The sequence below is a fragment of the Mobula birostris genome, chromosome X, assembly GCF_030028105.1.
Source record: "Mobula birostris isolate sMobBir1 chromosome X, sMobBir1.hap1, whole genome shotgun sequence".
Classification (NCBI taxonomy): Eukaryota; Metazoa; Chordata; class Chondrichthyes; order Myliobatiformes; family Myliobatidae; genus Mobula; species Mobula birostris.
Window position 1 is genome coordinate 46,236,788 of NC_092402.1, and position 5,480 is coordinate 46,242,267.

Consider the following 5,480-nt stretch of genomic DNA (forward strand, 5'->3'; position numbering starts at 1 on the left):
TTCTCCCATCTGTGTGAGATGTGGGACATTTGAGAGACTTTGAACTTTTTACTGTGCTCATGGACTGTTCTTCATCAAGTTATGGTATTGTTGCACTGTTGTAACTATATGTTATAATTATGTGGTTTTGTTAGTTTTTTTCAGTCTTGGTCTATCTTGTGTTTTGTGATATCACACCGGAGGAAATATTGTATCATTTCTTAATGCATGCATTACTAAATGACAATAAAAGAGGACTGCGTGTCTTCATAATCTAATCTAAAGTAGAAAGAAGGAAACTGAAACAAAACAAGTAAATGCAGTGATTGAAGATGAACGTGAGGAATTTTATAAAGATGTGCTTTGTGAAAATGCTGACATGGAGAATATAAGAGCAGTAGCTGCAGTGTCTGAGATGACCAAATAGGAGGCAATTGATGATGTGAACAAGCAATGGCAGGAAGAGGCTGCTTCAATGCAAGTGATAATGAAAGAGACACAGAGAGAATATGAGATTCAGTCTAATCACCAGCTAAAGCAAAAACGCTCACAGTGGGCACAGTATAAGGAAGAGGTGAAAGCACAAGTAATGGAATTGACAAGTTTTATTGAAATGATGAAGTCTCTGCATTAAAAAGAGATTACACAGTTAATGAATGAATTAGATGAAGAAAAGATTCATATTTCATTACAAGTGGAAGTGGATGGAATTAGGAAAGATACAGTCCAAACAGAAGCAGGGAAGCAGATTGCTGAGGAGGACAGTAGAGGAGGCCGTGGATAGACATATCAGAATAGGAATGGGACATGGAATTAAAATGTGTGGCCACTGGGAGATTCTGCTTTCTCTGGCAGGCAGAGCGTAGGTGTTCAACGAAACCGTCTCCCAGCCTGCGTTACAGCGAAACGGTCTCCCTGTCAAGATGAAGCCACCCTCAGGTTAGAGGAACAACACCTTATATTCCATCTGGGCAGCCTCCAACCTGATGGCATGAACACTGACTTCTCTAACTTCCGTTAATGCCCCATCTCCCCTTCTTACCCCATCTGCTATTTATTTATTTTTTATTATTATTAATCTTTTTTCTCTCTCTCTCCTTTTTCTCCCGCTGTCCCTCTCACTATACTCTTTGCCCATCCTCTGGGCTTCCCCCCTCCCCCTTTCTTTCTCCTTAGGCCCCCTGTCCCATGATCCTCTCATATCCCCTTTGCCAATCAACTTTCCAGCTCTTGGCTCCATCCCTTCCCCCTCCTGTCTTCTCCGATCATTTTGGATCTCCCCCTCCCCTTCTCACTTTCAAATCTCTTACTATCTTTTCTTTCAATTCATCCTGACGAAGGGTCTCGGCCCGAGATGTCAACTGTACCTCTTCCCATAGATGCTGCCTGGCCTGCTGCGTTCACCAGCAATTTTTATGTGTGTTGCCTGAAATTCCAGCATTTGCAGATTTCCTCGTGTTGAATTATGTATTTGCTTTGAATAACGTTAATTGTTTTTCTTTTTAAAGAAAGGAAGATGTGGTGATATCACGTGCAATGATGTGCCACTACCTGATTGGACACAGCACTAAGCATGCGTGGGGTTTGCCAGAATGTTTCAGCATGTGGTGGGGTTAAGACACGTTTGTTTACTACTGTAAATGAAAGTTCTCTAATTCTTCCAGAATATGATTCTTTACTGTAAGCCCACGGTACGTTTAAACAGAAGTAACATAACACCAATATCTTCCAAGAGAGCTGATATCAATTGATCTATTAAATTTGTGTTTCTATGTCCATCAATCCAAAGTACTACATATCCTTCCTTCCCTATTCCCAACTAGACTTAACTTTCCTGAAGACATGCTTTATTTTATTTCTGGCTCCCTGAAAATGAGCTCCTATCAGGAGGCACTTAGGAGATACTAATACTCTGATGCAAAATCGAATATTGAAAGTCTTGGATAGAATGGTCTTGGAAAGGATGTTTCTTATAGAGGGGGAGTCTAGGACCAGAGGACACAACCTCAGAATAGAAGGATGTGCCTTTAGAACAGCGATGAGGAGGAATTTCTTTAACCAGATGGCAACAAATCTGTGGAATTTATTGCCACAGATAGCTGTGGAGGCCAAGTCATTGGGTATATATAAAGTGGAGGTTGATAGGTTCTTGATTAGTAAGGGTGTCAAGGATTATGGGGAGAAGGCAAGTTAATGTGTTGAGAGGGATAATAAATCAGACATGATGGAATCGCAGATCAGACTTGATTGGCCGAATGGCCTAATTCTGCTCCAAAGTCTTATGTCTTAAAATTAGGTAATCATGAATTTCTAGGCCAGTTGCCTTCAAAGGCTCAAAGGTCAAATTTAATGTCAGAGAAATGTATACAATGTACATCCTGAAATGCTTTTTTTTCACAAAACATCTACAAAAACAGAGAAGTGCCCCAAAGAATGAACGGCAGTTAAAAGTGAGAACCCCAAAGTCCCCCCCAGCTTCTCCCTCCCACGCGGAAGCTGCAGCGAGCAACGATCCCCCTCCTCCCACCAGCAAAAAAAACGCATCGGTACTATCACCGAACCCAAGCGTGTGATAAACGATAGCAAAGACACGGACCAATGTTGCCCCAAAGGTCTCGTATTTCACCTGAATTCGACAACCCACAGGTTCTCTCTCTCCCTGGCAAGACAGAGAGAGGTGTCCTCCATTTTGACAGCGAGCGGGAGACATAACAACAACCCACTGGTTTACTATCTTAAAAGTCCATTTTGTCACTTTTTACAAGCTCTGTGCCTAAAGATCGCAAAGACCTCAGGTCTTCGGGCCCACAGCGAAAGATTTTCCAGCCTCCCTGACAACACACGAGTCTCTGGCCGTGACATCGACCCTCGATCCACTCATCTCCAGAGCCTCGAGATCTTAGGCTTCCGAACACGATCGAGATTCTTAGGCCAAACCCTTGGCATGTCGAATAGTGGCCAGTCATAGAACCCTGAGAACGGGTCCCATTCCCGCAAAGAACCGAAGCCTGTGTGTAACTCCAGGTCAGGGTCTTCAAAAGAACCCTGAAAGGAAAAAATAAAGATAATGAGGGTAGAAATAGAGCTGTTTCTGAAGATGCAGGCAAAGGAAGAAAAGGAAAAAAAGGCATTAAAGAATCTATATGAAATGTTCAAAGCTTGTACATTTGCCCAGATTACTTTTGCTTCTACTTATCTACCTGTTCTATTTTTTGAGTGCAGTCACCTTGCAGGATAGCTTTGCTTTCCAAAAATCAAGGATGAATAAATAACTTTATTCACCATACATGTACTAGCAATTTACTGTGGTGTGTTGGTCTGGGTGTGACATACAACACAAATAAAACATTCAACATTTATAATGAATAAAGAATTATATAAAAGTTAAAGTTAGAGGTTAAATGACAAATGGCATTTCCACCGATTGTTTGCAAATTTGCCCAATCTACTTTTAATTATAAAGTCTACACTAGACAAAATAACAAGAGATTGATAAAATGGTAATTAAAAGTCAGCTCTCATACTTTTTGGGGGAATTCTGTACTTATGCAAAGACTGTAATCCTCCTAACATTCTTTGCTTCAGCAATGGTAAAGGCATGACTATAATATATTCTCATCTTATTTGTCTTTGCTCTCAAAATGTCTCTCAGTGATGCTGCGCTTAATCTTGTAAACTGTGCTGCATGAGTATTTTCTAATCGGATTTCTCAACCTTCCTGAGTTAATCCCAAATTCCGAGGCACCATATCACTCTCTCCGAAAAGTGAAATCAAACAGGTTTTTCTATTACTGATAATAATCCATTAATTGTTACTGAAAAGCGCAGGTGCATGGATCTCTCTCTGAAAGGCATTTTGCAAGCAAAGGGAAATAAAATGAAAATATACTATAGTCATGCCTTTATAATCGCTGAAGCAAAGAATGTTAAGAGGATTATAATCTTTGTATAAATACAGATGTATGTGAGCCAGATATTTTACAATCAACTGGCCTGGGAACAATTTTGCTGTGATGAATTTGGTGCCTGCATCCATGCCAGATGGTCTGTCCATATTTATTTCTTCTCTGTTTGAACGTATCCATGGCAGTTTAACTGAGCCATTTATTGGGCCACTTCAGAGGACACTTAAGTGTCTGGAGTCAGATGGAGGTCAGAACATGTAAGGATGGCAAGTCTTCTCTCCTGAAGGGCACTAATGAACCAAATGGACAATCTGATTGTTTTCATGGTCATCATTACAAAAGCTAATTTGTGTTATTATTTGCTCCCAACATGAAGTGCCTCACATCTTCTGCGTTGCTGTAGAGAAGACGTGTTCCATTGCTCCTTTAATGTCTGCAGGCACTGCCTTGGTACAGCCAGAAAAGACTCCACTGTTCTCAGTACTCCTTTGTCGCTATGGATTCAGGAACAGTATAATCAAAATAAGAAGTATTTTATATTCACTGTCTGCTTTTTCTGGCAGCCTCTTGATTTCACACTTATGATGTTTTCAGTAACCTTTTTCCTCACACTCTATGTTCCAAGGAGTAAAGACTCCAACCTCTCCAGTTTCTCCCTTTAACTCAGACCCTCTAGACCTGGCAATATCTTCATAAATCTTATCTTTACTCTTTCCACTTTTAACCACACCTTTCCTAAAACAGGGAGACCAAAACTGTACACAGTACTCCAAGCGTGACCTCACCAGCATCTTGTACAACTGCAACATAATGTCCCAACTCCTGTCCTCAATGTGGTTGTGGTTGTTAGAGATGTTAGCCCAGATCCACAAGTTCAATGCTGGAGTTCTTCAGGACCATTCCCTTAGCCCAATCCAATGACCATTCTTCCATTATAAGGTCACGAATGGGGATGTTTGCCAATGTTTGAAAAATGCTTAGTTCCATTTTACAGCTCCTCAGCAAGGAAGCAGCTCATACCTGTACGCTGCAGGAGCTGGATGGCATTCAGGTATGCACTGATCAGCGACAATGAATGTTCATACCAGAGAAGAGCCGTGCAATTTCTATTCCAACAAGAAAGTGTCCGATCACCTTGATATTCAGTGGTATTTACCAAGATATCATCATTGATATCCTGGGATCTCCATTGATCAGACACTAAACTGGACCAGCTGTATAAATGTGGTGACTAACAGAGAACGTCAGTATTCTGCGATGAGTGATCCACTTCTAACACCCAAAGCTTTTCCATCATCTGCAGGAGGGTGATGGAATTTTCTCCACTTGTTTGATGAATGGAGCACGAACAATGCTGAAGAAGCTCGACACCATCCAGAGCAAAGCTACTCACTGTAGTGTGGCATAGCATAACACTATTGCAGTGCTAACAACCCAGGTTCAGTTCCTCTGCTGTCTGTAAGGAGTTTGTACGTTCTGTCCGTGGCTGTGTACCATATACAAAATACAATATGCGTACTCGCCAGGCTACTGCAACAGCATCTCCCAAACCCACAACCTCCATCACCAAGAGCAGCAAGTGTATCACGTATTGCA